The sequence below is a fragment of the Hemitrygon akajei genome, chromosome 1 (genome assembly GCF_048418815.1).
Source record: "Hemitrygon akajei chromosome 1, sHemAka1.3, whole genome shotgun sequence".
Lineage (NCBI taxonomy): Eukaryota > Metazoa > Chordata > Chondrichthyes > Myliobatiformes > Dasyatidae > Hemitrygon > Hemitrygon akajei.
In genome coordinates, this window is record NC_133124.1 from 219,118,214 (window position 1) to 219,138,015 (window position 19,802).

Here is a 19,802-nt window from a genome sequence, read left to right on the forward strand (position 1 = left end):
ACATCTAACATGGCAAAGAGAGATGTTATGGATGTGATGGGAGGCGAGGACCTCAATACAATAGCTATCACTAAAAAGGTGTGCTGAGCAAACTTGTGGGCCTGAAGATAGATAAGTCCTCTGGTCCTGATGGAATGCATCCCAGGATACTGAAAGAAATGGCAGAGACAGGGAAAGGATGGTAGGGTACAGGAACCGTGGTGTACAAAGGCTGTTGTAAATCTAGTCAAGAAGAAGAGCTTATGAAAGGTTCAAAAAACTAGGTAATGATAGAGATCCAGAAGATTCTAAGGCTAACAATAAGGAGCTTAAGAAGAAATTAGGAGAGCCAGAAGGGGCCATGAGAAGGCCTTGGCGGACAAGATTAAGGAAAACCCCAAAGCATTCTACAAGTAGGTGAAAAGCAAGAGGATAAGATGTGAGAGAATAGGACCAATCAAATGTAACAGTGGAAAAGCGTGTATGGAAGCGGAGAAGATAGCAGAGGTACTTATTGAGTACTTTGCTTCAGTATTCAAAACGAAAAAGGATCTTGGCGATTGCAGGGATGATTTACAGCAGACTGAAAAGCTTGAGCATGGAGATATTAAGAAAGAGGGTGTGCTAGAGTTTTTGGAAAGCATCAAGTTGGATAAGTCACCAGGACCTTATGAGATGTACCCCAGGCTACTGTGGGAGGTGAGGGAAGAGATTGCTGAGCCTCTGGCAATGATCTTTGTATCATCAATGGGATGGGAGAGGTTCCGGAGGATTGGAGGGTTGTGGATGTTGTTCCCTTATTCAAGAAAGGGTGTAGAGATAGCCCAGGAAATTATAGACCAGTAAGTCTTACTACAGTGGTTGGTAAGTTGATGGAGAAGATCCTGAGAGGCAGGATTTATGAATATTTGGAGAGGCATAATATTATTAGGAATAGCCGGCATGTCTTGTGTAAGTCATGTCATGCCTTACGAGCCCGATGTGACTAAACATATTGATGAAGGAAGAGCAGTAGATGTAGTGTATATGGATTTCAGCAAGGCATTTGATAAGTACCCCATGCAAGGCTTATTTAGAAGGTAAGAAGGCATGGTATCCAAGGGGACATTGCTTTGTGAATCCAGATCTGCCTTGCCCACAGAAGTCAAAGAATGCAGGTTGACTCTGTGGTTAAGAAAGCATGTGGTGCATTGGCCTTCATCAATCGTGGGATTGAGTTTAGGAGCCGAGAGGTAATGTTGCAGCTATATAGGACCCTGGTCAGATCCCACTTGGAGTACTGTGCTCAGTTCTGGTCGCCTCACTATAGGAAGGATGTAGAAACCATTAGAAAGTGCGCAGAGGAGATTTACAAGGATGTTACCTGGATTGGGGAGCATGCCTTATGAGAATATGTTGAATGAACGCGGCCTTTTTTCCTTGGAGCAACGGAGGATGAGAGGTGACCTGATAAAGGTGTATAAGATGATGAGAGGCACTGATCATGTGGATAGTCAGAGGCTTTTTCCAGGGCTAGAACGGCTGGCACAAGAGGGCACAGTTTTAAGGCACTTGGATGTAGGTACAGAGGAGATGTCAAGGGTAAGTTTTTTTACACAGAGAGTGGTGAGTGCGTGGAATGGGCTGCCGGCGACGGTGGTGGAGGCAGATACAATAGAGCCTGTTAAGTGATTCCTGGAGAGGAACATGGAGCTCAGAAAAATAGAGGACTATGTGTAACCCTAGGCAATTTCTCAAGTTAGGACAAGTTTGGCACAACTTTGTGGGCCAAAGGACCTGTATTGTGCTGTAGGCTTTCTATGTTCTATGTTATAGTACAGGCTTTGGTGATGATTTACCAAAATTCTCTGGACTCTGGGCAGGTCCCGATGGATTGGAAGACGGCAAATGTTCAAAAAAGAATGTAGGCAAAAGGCAGGTAACTATAGGCCAATTAGTTTAACATCTGTGGTTAGTAAAATGATTGAAGCTATCATTAAAGAAGAAATAGCGAGGCATCTGGAAAGAAGTGGATCCATCAGACAGACACAGCATGGACTCAGCAAAGTCCGGTCCTCTTTGACAAACTTACTGGAGTTCTTTAAGGATATAACAACCGCTGTGGATAGACGGGAAGAGATGGATGTTATTTACTTGGATTTCCAGAAGGCGTGCAAAAAGGTGCCACATAAAAGACTTATCCATAAGATAAGGATACATAGAGTTGGGGGTGATGTATTAGTATGGATAAAGGTTTGGTTAAATAACAGAAAGCAGAGAGTTGGGATACATGGATGTTACTCTGGTTGGCAATCAGTCGTGAGCAGTGTGCTGCAGGGGTCAGTGCTGGGCCCGAAACTGTTCACAATATACATTAACAATCTGGAAGAGGGGACCAAGTGTAGTGTATCTAAGTTTGCTGATGACACTAAATTGAGTGGAAAAGCAATTTGCACAGAGGATACGGAGAGATACAAATAGGTTCAGTGAATGGGCAAGGGTCTGGCACATGGAGTATATTGGTAAATGCGAGTTCATTCACTTTGGAAGGGAAAATGAAAGATCAGATTATTATTTAAATAGTAAAAGTTTGCAGCATGCTGCTGTGCAGAAGGACTTGGGGGTGCTTGTGCATGAATCACAAAAGTTTGGTTTGCAAGTGCAGCAGACTATCGAGAAGGCAAATGGAATGTTGGCCTTCGTTGCTGGAGGGCAATGAGCAGGGAGGTTATGCTGCAACTACACAGGGCACTGGAAGCCACACATGCAGTTCTGGTTTCCTTACTTGAAGAAGGATATACTGGCTTTGGAGGCAGTGTACAGGAGGCTCACCAGGTTGATTCGAGAGATGAGGGGGTTAGACTAACTAGGAAGAGAGATTGAGTCACCTGAGACTGTACTCACTGGAATTCAGAAGAATGAGAGAAGATCTTATAGAAACATATAAAATTATGAAAAGGATAGCTAAGATAAAGGCAGGAAAGTTGTTTCCACTGATAGGAGAGACTAGAACTAGGGGATAAAGCCTCAAGATTCAGGGAAGTAAATTTAGGACCGAGATGAGGAGGAACTGCTTTTCCCAGACAGTGGTGAATCTGTGGGAATTCTCTGCCCAAAAAAGTGGAGACTACCTCAGTAAATATATTTAAGACAAGGTTGAATAGATTTTTGCATAGTAGGGGAATTAAGGGTTATGCCTAGTAGGTGGATATGAGAATGTGGCCAGATCAGCCATGATTTTATTGAATGGTGGAGCAGGCTTAACAGGCCAGATGTTCGACTCCTGCTCCTATTTCTTATGTTTTTATTGTTGGCAGAATTTCAGATGGTGAGAAGAGGATGTACAGGAGCGAGATGTATCACATCTTGAGTGGTGTCATAGCAACAACCTTGCGCTCAATGCCAGCAAGAACAAAAAAACTGATTGTAGACTTCAGAAAAGGTAAGACAAGGGAACACACACCAGTCCATAGAGAGGGATCAGAAGTGGAAAGAGTGAGCAATTTCAAGTCCTGGATGTCCATATCTCTGAAGATCTATCCTGAACCCATCATATTGATGCAGCTGGAAAGAAGGCATGACAGGGGTTAAATTTCATTAGGAGTTTGAGGAGATTTGATATGTCACTAGAGACATACACAAATTTCTACAAATGTACAATGGAGAGCATTCTAATTTGTTGCATCACCATCTGGTATGGGAGGAGAGGGGCTATTGCACAAGATCAAAATAAAGTGCAGTGCTGTAAACTTAGTCAGCTCCATCATGGGTCTTAGCCTCTATCATATCCAGGACATCTTCAAGGAGCAATGCCTCAAAAAGGCAGCATCCATTAGGACCCCCATCACCCAGGTCATGCCTTGTTCTCATTGCTACCTTCAGGAAGAAGATACAAAAGCCTGAAGTAACAGAGTCAACGATTCAGTAACAGCTTCTTCCCCCTATGCATCCGATTTCTAAATAGACATTGAACCCATGAACACTACCTGACTACTGCTTTATTTCTATTCTTACACTACTTATTTAATGTAACTATATATATACACATACATACATAACCATATATATAAATAACATGAACTGTAATTCATACTTTTTATTATTATATATTGCATTGTACTGCTGCCACAAAGACAACAAATTTCACAACAGATGTCGGTGATATTAAACCTGATTCTGATTAGGCACATATGGTGTCTATTGCTGACATAGACAGTTTGATCCAGATTTATTTATCAAATGTCTCCATGGAAACACACAGTAAAAGGCATCATTTGCATTAACAACCAACACGACCTAAGGATGTTCTGGGGACAGTCTGTAAGTGTCATTACACATTCCAGGCTCACAATGTTCCAGCAGAACCACACAGAACACAACAAATAGTTGACTATCATTAACTATGCGTTAGCCATTTATCTGTGTCAACTTCAACATAAATGGCTGGAACCACTGAGTATTTCCAGCATTTTCTGTCTTTACTGTTGTCTCTGTACTAGAAAATGAGATGGTGTAATTGCGTTGCATCTTTATAAATGGGTTTATATAATCTCATCAAAATGTGTGAATTCTACTCCACCAGCAGTTTTAGCTATTGTCATTCTCTGAAATTAAATTTGAAAAGAAATAACATAAAGTGTGTGGACTTGGAGTCCACTACCAAAAGAAATGAATAAAAAGGACAGCTTGTTTACGGATAAATAAATCAAGGGAAATTGTCAAAATCAGATGAACCTGCTATGCAGGTTCTTCGGCCCATCTTGTCTATGCTGAATTTCTTGCTCATCTGCACTAATCCCACTTGCCTGCAATAAGTCCACATCCTTCTATGTGATGCCTATAGGAGTGTCTCTCTTAAAAGTAGTGACTGTCTCTGAATGCACCTCCTCTATGCATAAAGTTCAAGTGTAATTGACCTTCAACCGTACACATGAATACAGCCAAACGAAACAGTGTTCCTCCGGAGCCAAGGTACAAAACACAGTACCAACAGTCATACATAGCACAAGGCACATATAATTATGATAGCAGTGAAACATACAATCACAAAAAAACTATAGCCTATGTGCCTGAATGTCATGGCCTGTAGATTGCACCGTGCATGGGATGTTGTCCTGGAGACACATTTTCTGCAAACCTTTCCCACAAATCTACATGAGAACACCTTTCACCTTTGGCCACTTGTTTTTGATACCTCTACCATGGGAAGACACTGCCCAGAAGAAGGTAATGGTAAACCACATCTGCAGAAAAATTTGCCAAGAATAATCATGGTCATGTACCTCGATATCCTACTTCATACAACACAACGCATAATGTTGGCAATCATGGGAAGTATATTCTGGTATACTCAGACTTCTTTGATTCTGAGAAAACAAGATCAACCTTTCCGATCGTTCCCCATGTCGGGACTTAGCTACAGAATGAGAGATTGCTTGGGTTATTAATAATTTTGCAAAGGCCAATAAAAAGAAGTGAGGTGTAAGCTATTGTGTCAGTGGGCCAGGGTTAAAGTGTGAGGCTTTGGTTCAAAAGGCTTCAGTGAGAACAGGCAGAGGCTCTAAGCAAGTTTTTATTCTCTTTTTCTCTGTGTATTAGTACAAAGCTAGTGTATTGAGAGGGGACCCAGGGTTAGATGTCAGTTCTTTGTGTGAGATGTAGGAATTTTGTGAGACCTCCAGTCTCTCTATAACTATATCTATACAAAGAGCATCAAGCTGCAGCCCCTTAGAGACCATGTTAAGAAACTGGACCCACAACTGGATGACCTTGGGCTCATACGGAAAAATGGAGAGAAGGGAGATAGAGCTACATGGAGGGATTCACCCTTAATTTGCAGGAGACAGGTAACTATGTGACTGTCGGGAGAGGGGAAGGGAATAGACAGCCAGTGCTGCAGCAACCGGATCTCTGGCACTGAGTTTAAATCCTGACAAAGAGTTTAAATCCTGACAAAGAGTCTCGGCCCAAAACGTTGACTGCTTGTTCCCACGGATACTGCCTGATCTGCTGAGTTCCTCCAGCATATTGTACATGTTAAGTTTAATCTGTGACTCAGAAGGGAAGTGGGAATAAGGGAAGTGAAGTAACAGGGGACTCCTTAGTTAGAAGAGCAGAGACGGACAGACAGACATACTTTATTGATCCTGAGGGAAATTGGGTTTCATTACAGCCACACCAACCAAGAATAGTGAAGAAATATAGCAATATAAAACCATAAATAATTAAATAATAATAAGTTAATCATGCCCAGTGGAAATAAGTCCAGGACCAGCCTATTGGCTCAGGGTGTCTGACACTCCTAGGGAGGAGTTGTAAAGTTTGATGGCCACAGGTAGGAATGACTTCCTATGACGCTCAGTGTTACATCTTGGTGGAATGAGCCTCTGGCTGAATGTACTCCTGTGCCTAACCAGTACATTATGGAATGGATGGGAGTCATTGTCCAAGATGGCATGCAACTTGTTCAGCATCCTCTTTTCAGACGCCACCGTCAGAGAGTCCAGTTCCACCCCCACAACATCACTGGCCTTACGAATGCGTTTGTTGATTCTGTTGGTGTCTGCTACCCTCAGCCTGCTGCCCCAGCACACAACAGCAAACATGATAGCACTGGCCACCACAGCCTCGTAGAACATCCTCAGCATCGTCCGGCAGATGTAAAAGATGTTAAAGATGTTAAAGGATGTAAGAGGATATTCTGTGTATGTGAAGGGGACACCAAGATGGTATCTTGCCTTCCAGGTGCCAGGGTCAGGGATGTCTCAAAACAGGTCCACATTCTTCCTTGCTTGTGTATTGCTGCTCCAGTGATCTGGGCAATAGAGGCAGAGGTGAGGGCCACTGAACATTTGGACCCATGCCGGGGTGGGAGACCTCCCAACCAGCTGTTTGCCCCTGCTGCAGCGCATTCCAAAGCATTGGAGTGGAGTCACTCCTCCCGTCTAGCTAGACATCAGGGAATTCAACAGACACAGGAGTTTATAAAGAGACAATTTTGGTGGCCATCTATGTCCCAGGATATCCACGACTTTGTATCTACCTGTCCTACCTGCGCTCGGAACAAGACATCACACAAGCATCCTGCAGGTCTGTTACATCCACTGCCTGTGCCCCACCACCCCTGGTCCCACCTCTCAGTAGATTTCATCACTGGGCAGCTCCTGTCCAATGGAAACACCACCATTTGATCATTGTGAATCGCTTTTCCAAGGCTGCCCACTTCATTCCCCTCCCCAAACTCCCACTGGCTCGTGAGACTGCCACACTTATGGTTCAACATATGTTCAGGCTCCACGGCTTTCCTCATAACATAGTATCTGATCGTGGACCACAGTTACTTCCCACTTTTGGAAGGTTTTCTGCTCTCTTATAGGAGCCACAGCCAACCTCTCATCTGGTTTTCACCCCAGTGCAACAGTCAGACTGAGAGAGTGAACCAGGAGTTGGAGACAACCCTGCGCTGCCTTGCAACCACTTCTCCAACCCCATGTACTGGAGCTCCCAATTGGTTTGGGCAGAGATCACCCACAATAACCTCCAGTCATCCTCCACAGGTATGCCTCCCTTTGATTGCCCCTACTTTTCCCTGATCAGGAGATTGACGTAGGAGTTCCTGCTGCTGAACAGCTGATCCAGTGCTACAAGCGCACCTGGAGACGAGCCAGGGCTTCTCTGCTGCGCACCCAGAAACAACATGCCCAACAGGCTAATCGGCCCCACTGACAGGTAAGGCCATTCAAGCCAGGAGAGAAGGACTGGTTGGCATCGAAGGATCTCCCCCTGAAAGTTGAGAACCGCAAATTGGCACCACACTACGTGGGACCGTTTGTAGTGGAAAAGGCTGTCAACAAGGTGTTCTATAGATTGCATCTACCAGCATCACTGAAGATCCACTCAGTATTCCATGTTTCCCAGCTCAAACTGGTTACAACCTCTCCTCTGGCCCCAGTTACCCTACCTCCCCCTCCTCCTGCTTAACAGATGGTTCCCTTGTCTGTATGGTGCAATGCCTCCTGGCATCTCACCGGGTATATGGTAACGTCCAGTACCTCGTAGACTGGGCAGGGTATAGTCCAGAAGAACATTCTCGGATTCCGGCGAAGGACATCTTGGACAAGTCGCTCATCGTGAATATGAACATGTCAGCTAATTATTATTTCATTGTTATGGTATTTAACTCCATTCTTTTCATCTCAGTGCTTGTCAAGACTTGAGAAAAGGACAGCAATGTTTCGCTACCTGCTTGTATTCGGCCTTACCAGAGAAATTGGACTGTCAAGTCAACTGACTCTGAAGACTACCGGAATTTGTTTTTTATTTGGTTATTCATTTCAGCCGCAGTGTAGGCTTTGTTTTCCATTTGAGAATTTTAATTAATGGCCCTATTTGGCCTAGCACTTATTGTTTTCTTTTCTCTCTAACTGTTCGCATTAAAGTCTATGAACTATCGACCCACTTTAGTGTCTCTCGCTCTGCACTTGGGCCATATCCGAACGGAGTTACAAATTTAAAATTACTGATCCTCTCCACCTCTGATCCTCCAATGATTATGGGTTCATGAACCTCTACTTTCTCTCTCCTGAAGTCAGTTCCTTGGTCTTACTGACATTAAGTAAGAGGCTGTTGTTATTACATCACTCAGCCAAGTTTTCAAACTCCCTCCTGTATACTGATTCATCACCCCTTTTGGTACAGCTCCTAACAATGGTGTCGTCAGCAAACTTGTATAATGTGTTGGAAGTGTATTTAGCCATACAGTCAAAGATGTAAACTGAGTAGAGGAGGGGGCTAAGTACACATCCTTGCAGTGCTCCTGTGCTGATGTTTCCTATTGTAGGGGAACCTGGGACCAGAAGGCGCAGCCTCAGAAGTAATAGTTCCCAAACAGTTAATGGTAGGGGTCCATGGCATAAAAAAAGATTGGGAATTCCTGGAACAGAAGGATATCCATTTAGAATAGGGATTAGGAGGAATTTCTTCAGCCAGAGGGTGGTGAATCTGTGAAATTCATGCCACAGGCAGCTGTGGACGGCATGTCACTGGGTATATTTAAAGCAAAGGTTGGTAGGCTCTTGATTAGTCATGGCATCAAAAGTTACAGGGAGAAGACAACAGGGGAATAGGGTTGAAATGGATAATAAATCAGCTTGATGGAATGGCAGACAAACGATGGACTGAATGGCCTAATTCAACTCCTATTCTTATGGTATAGTCTAAATGGCAGTGCAAGAAAATTTGTTTGCAATCTTCTGACAGTCTAGTAAACAGTTGAAAAGCAACCAGTTCTGCTTTGTTTTCACTGTTCTATTCCCGTGGCCAACTGTGTAAACCTCAGAACTCAAATCAGAATCCCTTTTATGCAATGATATTCAATAATGGCATTATTATGAACACATTTAATGAGGTAAATGGTTAGATGGGAATTAGTACTTTGCCATCTCCAGTGAAGTGGATTAAAATTAAACACATGTGTGGCCTCAACACTTATAACATTTATTTCCAAGTGCGGTAAATTCACTCAGCATGATGTTAGCATGAAGCCGCCCATAATGTTTAATGGATTCAAAACAAATCTCTTAACTGGTTCAACATTTTTGTCACATTTCCTTCCCAGCCAATTCTCTCATACCTTTTCTGTAAGGTGCTGCTCCAAGGGAAGAGATCATCCAGGTGATAGTTATAAAAGTAAGAACATTTAAACTGGAATATCAACCATCTCGTCAATGTAGGGAATAGGCCTAATAATACCTACCTGCATGTTTGGGTAGTTTTAAATTCATGAAATGATATTCTTAGAAGATTTGTTTTAAATAGTTACTTAAATAGTTAACTTTAATCAAATTAACATGATGGCACATATATTAACTAAAATTAAAATGAAATAAAAAGATATTCTGGAATGATACAATGAATAGTACAGCCTTTTAAAATTAATTTTGAAGATCTGGGCATTGGCCATTCTTAATTCCCTCTGAGAAGGAAGTGGCAGATCATATTGAATGGAGGAGTAGTCTCAAGGGGCCAGGTTTCAATACAATAGTAAGTTTCTCATCCTAAAGTCATGGTCAAATTCAATTTTAAATCTACTCATGGTAGAACACCTTGTCTTAACACCTTGTCATTTGTTAATTATTTTAAATCTATGTATTAAAGATGATAAGAAGCATGGATAAAATGGATAGCCAGATTTTTTCCAGGGTGGAAATGGCTAATATGAGGGACATAATTTTAAGATGATTGGAGGAAAGTATAAGGGCGATGTCACAGGTAAGTTTTTTTATATATACACAGATTGGTGGGTGCATGGAAGGCATAGCCAGGAGTGATAACAGAGGCAGATACAATAGGGACACTTAAGAGATTCTTGGATAGTCATATAGATGAAAGAAAAATGGAGGGCTCTGTGAGAGGGATAGGTTAAATGGATCTCGGAGTAAGTTAGAAGATTGGCACAACATCATGGGCTGAAGGATCTGTACTCTGCTATATTGGTCTATGTTCCATTTAGCCAACTCACAGAGTTTTATTTCTCCCTTGATGTATTCCAATAAAGACACTCACAGTCTTGTAAAACTATATCAAGTCAATTGGAATTCAATATCAGAATTCTAATGCAACAAACAAGAATGGCTAATAGTCTGTAATGCTCTGAGAATATTAAGGAAATATAACGAGGTGATTGATAATGGCTCAATTAAAAGAATTATTTTATTTATTTCTTGGGTTACAGCATGAAATAGTCCCTTCCACCTTTTGAGCCACACCACCCAGCAATCTCCAATTTAACCATAGCCTAATCACAGGACAGTTTACCAATTAACCTACCGGCTGGTAGGTCTTTGAGATGTGGGAGGAAACTGGAGCACATTGAGGGAAACCCACATGATCAAGGGGAGAACGTATAAACTCCTTACAGACAACAGTGAGAATTGAACCCGGGTCGGTGGTACTGTAAAACAGTGTGCAAACCACAACACTACCATGGTGCCCCAATTCTCCAGCACTGATTTAATCACAAGATTCTCAATCAGGAATTGTTTTGAAAGTCAACTGCTACAGTTAAGACTATGAAATAAGCTTAACTACAGACCAAAATCAGCTCAACTTGACGACATTACTGTGGCTTTCAGACTATGTATATGCCAGTCCAGGTCAGGAAGGCAAAATTCCTTCCCAAAAGCATGTCAGTGCATTGGGTATGTTTTCAATGATAATCCTGTGGTATCACAGTCACTTTGCCAATACTAAATATTTTATTCAAGGTTAAGTTAATTCAAGCCTCTCAGCTTCTGTGGTGGGATCTGACTGCTGTCTCCAGATTGTTAATCCAAGGCCCAGAAAAACTTGCATATGTATGCCCCAGGCACCCATGTCCTCAATTATAAATGTAATCCCCCAATTACTACTGTAGTACTACTGTAAGAGTTTTTACTCTTAACATATTGATTCATCCATGCCTCTGAAGTATTGGTTGAATTACAGAATTGGAGAAAAAGGGGAAATCTAGATTAAAAAGAGGAAAACTATGTCTGTAGTAGAAGACAGAAAACTCAAGAGGTAAAGTTAAGAAATGAAAGGAAGAGGCTCTGTTAGGAAATTGATGTAAAGTCAGAGCTGACAGTATCTGTGCAGTTAAGGTCTTACAACATTTTCTCTTTATTCAGGCAATGGTAGGAAATATTTGCAATAAAGTGAGAGAGATACTCTAATGCACCCTAGTGGCTGTGCTAGGCAGTTGTATCAGCGACACACATGAAGAGGTTCTCTTTTGCTGCTCAAAATCTACGAACATGACAACCCTAATATATCTGTAAGTATGTTCTTGCCACATGGAACCTAGTTCTCCACAACTATGTCTCTTCCAGCCCACATCATCTGCTTCTCCCCTTTTTAATTTTCTGAACACCAGCAATAAAATTTTGAATATCTCTATCTCTTACAGGGAATAACTTCTCTTTTCATTCCTTTCATAAAAAGAATCCTTGTTACGTCTGCCTTCCAGTAGAGCATCTTATGTTCCAGATCAATAAAGATTACCTTTCACATTCACGTCTTGCTCTTAAGTACAAAATCTTGTTCCAAATTTTTGTACTAAATTTTGACCCTCTCTTCCTCAACAACTATTATTATTTCTGAGGACTGGTTATCAAACAGTTGTATAATATCAGTGATTCTCAGTCTACCTTGATTTGATTCTGATAATGGCCCACTCCACAGCATTAACCTGACAGAATAAAGTAGGACGGAGCAGCTGATGTTGACATTCCGATTCATTTATTATCACATCGGAATCTACAGTGAAACCTGCTGTTTCCATTTAACAACCAACACAATCTAAAGACGTACAATCTGAGGCCACAAACCAGGCACGCCCAGGATCCTCTTCAGTTTGCGTATAAGGAGAAGGTGGGAGTGGAGGATGCTATCACGTATTTGCTGCACAAATCACTCTCTCACCTAGAGGGGGTCAGTTGTGCTGTGAGGATTACATTCCTTGACTTCTCTAGTGCCTTTAACACCATCCAGCCCAAGATCTTAAGGCACAAACTAACGGAGATGGGAGTAGACTCTCACATGGTGGATTGGATAGTGGACTACTTGACAGATAGGCCTCAGTATGTGCAGTTGGGAGACTATAGGTCTGACACGTTGGTCAGCAGCACAGGGGCGCCGCAGGGAACCGTACTCTCTCCGGTCCTGTTCACCCTGTACACATCAGACTTCCAATATAACTCGGAGTCCTGCCATGTGCAGAAGTTCGCTGATGACACGGCCATAGTGGGGTGTGTCAGGAATGGACAGGAGGAGTAGTATAGGAAACTGATACAGGACTTTGTGATATGGTGCAACTCAAACTACCTGCGTCTCAATATCACCAAGACCAAGGAGATGGTGGTGGACTTTAGGAGATCTAGGCCTCATATGGAGCCAGTGATCATTAATGGAGAATGTGTGGAGCAGGTTAAGACCTACAAGTATCTGGGAGTACAGTTAGACGAGAAGCTAGACTGGACTGCCAACACAGATGCCTTGTGCAGGAAGGTACAGAGTCGACTGTACTTCCTAAGAAGGTTGGCGTCATTCAATGTCTGTAGTGAGATGCTGAAGATGTTCTATAGGTCAGTTGTGGAGAGCGCCCTCTTCTTTGTGGTGGCGTGTTGGGGAGGAAGCATTAAGAAGAGGGACGCCTCACGTCTTAATAAGCTGGTAAGGAAGGCGGGCTCTGTCGTGGGCAAAGTACTGGAGAGTTTAACATCGGTAGCTGAGCGAAGGGCGCTGAGTAGGCTACGGTCAATTATGGAAAACCCTGAACATCCTCTACATAGCACCATCCAGAGACAGAGAAGCAGTTTCAGCGACAGGTTACTATCGATGCAATGCTCCTCAGACAGGATGAAGAGGTCAATACTCCCCAATGCCATTAGGCTTTACAATTCTACCGCCAGGACTTAAGAACTTTTTAAAAGCTATTATTAATGCTTTTTGAGATAGTGATTTAGATGCATATCATATTCTTTACTGAGTTAAGTATTGTATGTAATTAGTTTTGCTACAACAAGTGTATGGGACATTGGAAAAAAGTTGAATTTCCCCATGGGGATGAATAAAGTATCTATCTATCTATCTATCTACTGGGAGCATTCCAGCCTGGTCAACCTGGCAAAGCCCGCCTCAGAAGCATCTACGGAGCAGTGTCTAAACTGGGAGATGTGTTTCAGAGAGCAGTCAAATAATGAATTTATGCAACCGCACTCAGAAAGGCAGCATCCATCATTAAGGACCCCATCACCCAGGACATGCCCTCTTCTCATTGCTACCATCAGGTAGCAGGTATAGCAGCCTGAAGAAACACACTGAGCAATTCAGGAACAACTTCTTCCCTCTGCCATCAGAATTCTGAATGGACAATGAACCCATGAACACTACCTCACTACTTTTTTTGCAGTACTTAACTAAATTAACTTTTTATATATTTATATATATATATATATATATATATATATATATATATATATATCTATTTTATATATACATTTTAAAAATACCGATTCCTGTTCTCGTGCCACCGTCAGGACGGAGGATTCCATCTGGGTAGCTTGAATATCAACTTCCGGTGAACAATTCCCCAACCCTCTATTCCCCACTCTGGCCTTTCACTGCTTCTCAGCTGCCTAATAATTCCACCCCCGCCCGCCCCCACAAGTCCCTTCCTCTTTCCCTTTCTCCTACAGTCCACTCTCCTCTCCAATCAGATTCTTTCTTCAGCCCCTGACCTTTCCCACCAACCTGGTTTCACCTATCAACTTCTAGCTAGCCTCTTCCCCACCCCCACCCTTTTAGTTAGTTAGAAGGGTCTCGGCCCAAAACATCAACTGTTTATGCCTTTCCACAGATGCTGCCTGACCTGCTACGTTCCTCCAGCATTTTGTGTATGTTGCTATATATATTTGATACAGCCATAAATGATTCCTAGATTTCACCTGTTGTTCTGGCAAGCACAACCCATCTGAGGTGGTGGCACAGGCCAAGCAAAAGAGAGTGCCAGTATCAGTGTACAGGGAGGCTACGGCTAGACTACATCTATTACTTGGGACTGTCATGCCTCATAAGGTTCAGCTGAAAGCTCTTATTTGTCTGCTACACAAATTCTGGACTCCATCCCCAAAACTCAGCAAAGGAATCCATCAAAAAGTAACCAACAACATCGTCATCATCATTTGTTGTGTCACCTCATGACCATGATTGTTCTTTCCAAATTTTTCTACAGAAGTGATTTGCCATTGCCTTCTTCTGGGCAGTGTCTTTACAAGACGGGTGACCCCAGCCAATATCAATACTCTTCAGAGATTGTCCGCCTGGTGTCAGTGATCACATAACCAGGACTTGTGATATGCACCGGCTGCTCATACGACCATCCACCACCTGCTCCCATGGCTTCATATGACCCTGATTGGGGGGATTAAGCAGGTGCTACACCCTGCCCAAAGAGGTTTCACACTCACAGGAGGTTTCTGAGAAGATCCAGTTTACAGAACCTCATTCACTAGTTTTGCACTGCTTGTTAGTCAATGAAGGCACTTACTGCCACATGTGAAAGTTGCTCCCTTTTCAGTGACATCATTGCACTGATACTAATTCCCCTATAGAGAGCTCACAGCTTGATGTCATTGTACATGCACCCATTGTTCTCAAGATGCAGGCATATTGGCCAGAGGCAACACAGAATTTAGATAGATTTTTACATAGTAAGGGTTATGGGGAAAAGGCAGGTAGATGGGGCTGAGTTTACAGACAGATCAGCCATGATCTTATTGAATGGCAGGGCAGGCTCGATGGGCAGGATGGCCGACTCCTGCTCCTATTTCCTATGTTCTTATGTTTGTTATGTAGATGCATATAACCCATGTCACAAGAAGTGAAATGTGTTCCCTTTTCTTGAATGTAGCCATCAAAATCTTTGTTAAAATCGAATTAAATAAAACCCTTAACTGTCGTGAAGATGCATTGAAGAATGTTCATTATAAATCAGAGCATTGAGTATAGGAGTTGGGATGTAATGTTAAAATTGTACAAGGCATTGGTAAGGCCGAATTTGGAGTATTGTGTACAGTTCTGGTCACCGAATTATAGGAAAGATGTCAACAAAATAGAGAGAGTACAGAGAAGATTTACTGGAATGTTACCTAGGTTTCAGCACCTAAGTTACAGGGAAAGGTTGAACAAGTTAGGTCTTTATTCTTTGGAGCGTAGAAGGTTGAGGGGGGACTTGATAGAGGTATTTAAAATTATGAGGGGGATAGATCGAGTTGACGTGGATAGGCTTTTTCCATTGAGAGTAGGGGAGATTCAAACAAGAGGACATGATTTGAGAGTTGGGGGCAAAAGTTTAAAGGTAGCACGAGGGGGAATTTCTTTACTCAGAGAGTGGTAGCTGTGTGGAATGAGCTTCCAGAAGAAGTGGTAGAGGCAGGTTCGATATTGTCATTTAAAGTAAAATTGGATAGGTATATGGACAGGAAAGGAATGGAGGGTTATGGGCTGAGTGCAGGCCAGTGGGACTAGGTGAGAGTAAGCGTCGGCACAGACTAGAAGGGCCGAGATGGCCTGTTTCCGTGCTGTAATTGTTATATGGTTATATCTGTTCAGATCAGTGAAACATCATGCTGATGAAAGGTCATTGATTAGAAATAATAATACTAATAATAATAATAAAAATAGAAATATAGAAATAATAATAATAATACTATTTTCACTACCACAGATGTTGTTTGACCTGCTAAGTATTTCAAACATTTTTTTAAACTTTTATTGCACTGGGCTATAATAAGGTTCCAAGATTTCACTTGAAATCAAGTATAAACAACTTGAATTTTTGTTCTACTACCAAAACTGTATATTTACAGTTCAAAATTTTGACTCGCTTTGATCGGTCCCATTTTTTAAAATGTATGTTCTTCATTAAAGTCCAATAACATGCTCTCTTTTCCCCAAATCCTTTCAGAACCCTAAAGCAACCTTTTTGAAACACATAAAAACAAGCTGCCAATGTGTGTTGGAGAGAAATGGGGTCTGGATCCTGATCTTATGAGATCCATTATCCAAAATATCAACTGCTCATTTCCACCCACGGATGCTACCTGACCTGCTGAATTCTGCCAGCAGCTCATTTTTGCCCTATTCCAGCACCTGCAATCTCTCGACTCTATCTTATTTAATGCCCTTTTTGCAAAATGTATTTATTACATTAAAGCAACCAGTCTCCATTCTAAATTTAAATCTGCTAACAAGAAGAAAGTGGGCAATCTGTTGCAAAGACACTGTTCTTTCTGTTTCAGAAAATTAAAAGCAAAATAAGTTTTGTACAACCATTTTCACTCCCATGCGCCAGTGAGGATAGAAACAGTATGATTTGGCAGATTAACATGTGACTGAGAAGCTGGTGCAGGGCTTCAGGTTTCTGGATCACTGGGATCTCTTCTGGGCAAGGTTTGACCTATAAAGGGACGGGTTGCACCTGAACCTGAGCGAGACCAATATTTGGGCAGGTTTGGTAAGAGCTGTTGGGGAGGGTTTAAACTAATTTGGCAGGGGAATGGGAACCAGATTGAAGGGACTCAGGATAGGACAGATGATTTAAAAAAAGCAATCATAGCATGCACTCAGACTGTCAGGAACGGCAGGCAGATGATAGGACAAAATCGCAGTCAACAGGGTGAGTATCAGTGCCTTGGGGCAGGGGTCCCCAACCTTTTTTGCACCGTGGACCAGTTTAATATTGACAATGTTCTTGCGGACCAAACGACGGGGGGGAGGGGGGGTAGTGGTGTTCAAGTAGGGTTGCCAACTTTCTCACTCCCAAATAAGGGACAAAAGTAGCAGTCAAATACGGGACACTTATGTTTACCCCGAGAAAGACTACCATGACCAAAATGCCTTGCGCAGGCACCTGTGTGTACATGCGTGACGTGTGCATACATGATGTGCACATGCGTGTACATGCTGATTTTTTCTCTACATATCAGTTTTGCCTTAATCTTCCCAATTTTGTTAAGTGAAACTACACTGTACATACATTATTTCTATTTTATATAGGCTGTGTATTTATCATATCATTCCTGCTTTTACTATATGTTCGTGTTATTTTAGGTTTTATGTGTTACTTGGTAGGTTATTTCAAGTTCAACAGTGCATGACAGGGAATGAGGAAAGGTGCAACTGACTCATATTGTTTCCTTGCGGCCGAGTAGCACATGCTTTGCGGCCCGGTGGTTGGGGACCACTGCCTTAGGGATGCAGAAGCAAAAGGGTAGCAATCGCAGTACTCAAACTGTTATCTCTCAATACACAGAGTATAAGAAATAAGGTGGATGATATTGTTGTACTTTTACAGATTGTTGGATATGATGTGGCCATCACTGAACAATGGTTTTAGCTGGGAGATGAATTTCCAAGGTTACACATTGTATTGGAGGGATAGGAAGCTAGGTAGAGGGGGTGTTGTGGCTCTGCTGGTAAAAATGGTAACAAATCATTAGAAAGATCTGACATTGTTTCAGAAAATGTTGAACCCTTATGGGTTGAGTTAAGAAACTGCAAGGGTAAAAGGACCTTGATGGCAGTTATATAACAGGCCTCCAAACAGTAGCTGGAATATAGACTACAGAATACAATGGGAAGTAGAAAAGGCGTGTCAAAAGGGCAATGTTATGATAGTCATGGGAGATTTTAACATGCAGGAAGATAGGGAAAATCAGGTTGGTAATGGATCTCAAGAGAGTGAATTTGTTTCATGCCAGTGAGATGGTTTTTTAGAGCAGCTCGTTGTTGAGACAACCAGGGAATCAGCTATACTGGACTGGATGTTAAGTAATGAACCAGAGGCGATTGGTTAGCTTAAGGTAAAGGAGTCCTTAGGAGGCAATGATCACAATATGATTGGGTTCAACTTAAAACTTGATAGGGAGAAAGTAAAGTCTGACATAGCAGTATTTCAGTGGAGTAAAGGAAATTACTGTGGTATGAGAAAGGAGATGGCCAAAGTAAACTGGAAGGAGATGCTAGCAGGAATGACAGCAGAGCAGCAATGGCTTGAGTTTCTGGGTAAAATAAGGAAGGTGTAGGATAGATGTATTCCAAAATCAGAGAAATAATCAAATGGCAAAATAATACAACCGTGGCAGACAAGGGAAGTAAAAGCTAACATAAAAGCAAAGGAAGGGCATATACCAAAGCAAAACTTAACGGGAAGGTAGAGGATTGGGAATCATTTAAAAACCTACAGAAAGCAACTAAAAGAATCATTAGGAGAGAAAAGATAAAACATGAAAGCAAGCTAGCATACAGTATCAAAGTGGATAGAAAAAGCTTTTTCAAGTACATAAAAAATAAAAGAGAGATGAGGTTGTATATAGAACCACTAGAAAATACAGCCAGAGAAATAATAACAAGGGACAAGGAGATGGCAGATGAAGTAAATGAGTACTTTGCATCAGTCTTACTATGGAAGACACTAGCAGTGTATCAAATGTTTAAGGGTGTGAGGGAAGAGAAGTGAGAGCAGTTACTATTTCAAGGAAGGAGGTACTCAAAAAGCTGAAAGACCCTAAGGTACCTAAGTCACCCGGACCAGATGAACTGCACCCTAGGGTTCTGAAAGAAGTAGCGGTAAAGATTGTGGAATCTTTTATGATCTTTCAAGAAACATTGGACTTAGGCATGGAGGACTGGAAAATTGCAAATGTCACTCCACTCTTTAAGAAAGGAGGGAGGTGGCAGTAAGGAAATTATAGATCAGTTAGCATGACTTCATTGGCTGGGGAGATGTTGGAGACAGTTGTTCAGGATGAGGTTATGGAGTACTTGGTGACACAGGACAAGATAGTACAAAGTTAGCATGGTTTACTTCAAGAAAAATCCTGCCTGATGAGCCTGTACACACTGGAATTTAGAAGGATGAAAGGGGGATCTCATTGAAACCTTTCGAATGTTGGAATGCCTAGACAGAGTAGATGTGGAAAGGATGTTTCCCATGGTGGGATAGTCAAGATTAGAGGGGTGTCCATTTAAAACAGAGACGCAGAGAAATATCTTTAGCCAGAGGGTGGTGCATTTCTGGAATCTATTACTACAGACAGCTGTGGAGGCCAGATCGTTGGATGGACTTAAGCAGAGATTGATAGGTTCTTGATTAGCCATGGCATCAAAGGTTACAGGGAGAAGTCCTTGGAGTGGGTCTGAGGAGGGGAATTAAAAAAAGGAATAGCCATGATTGAATGGTGGAGCAGACTCAATGGGCGAAATGGCCTAATTTTGCTCCTGTGTTTTATGGTCTTATCTCGTGC

The 19,802-nt window shown here is 42.1% G+C and overlaps 1 protein-coding gene across 5 annotated transcripts in view; it reads right to left on the reverse strand.

Moving 5' to 3' along the window:
• Positions 1-19,802, reverse strand: part of polb (polymerase (DNA directed), beta) — a 113,658-nt gene that overhangs the window by 63,810 nt on the left and 30,046 nt on the right. The window lies entirely within an intron of this gene.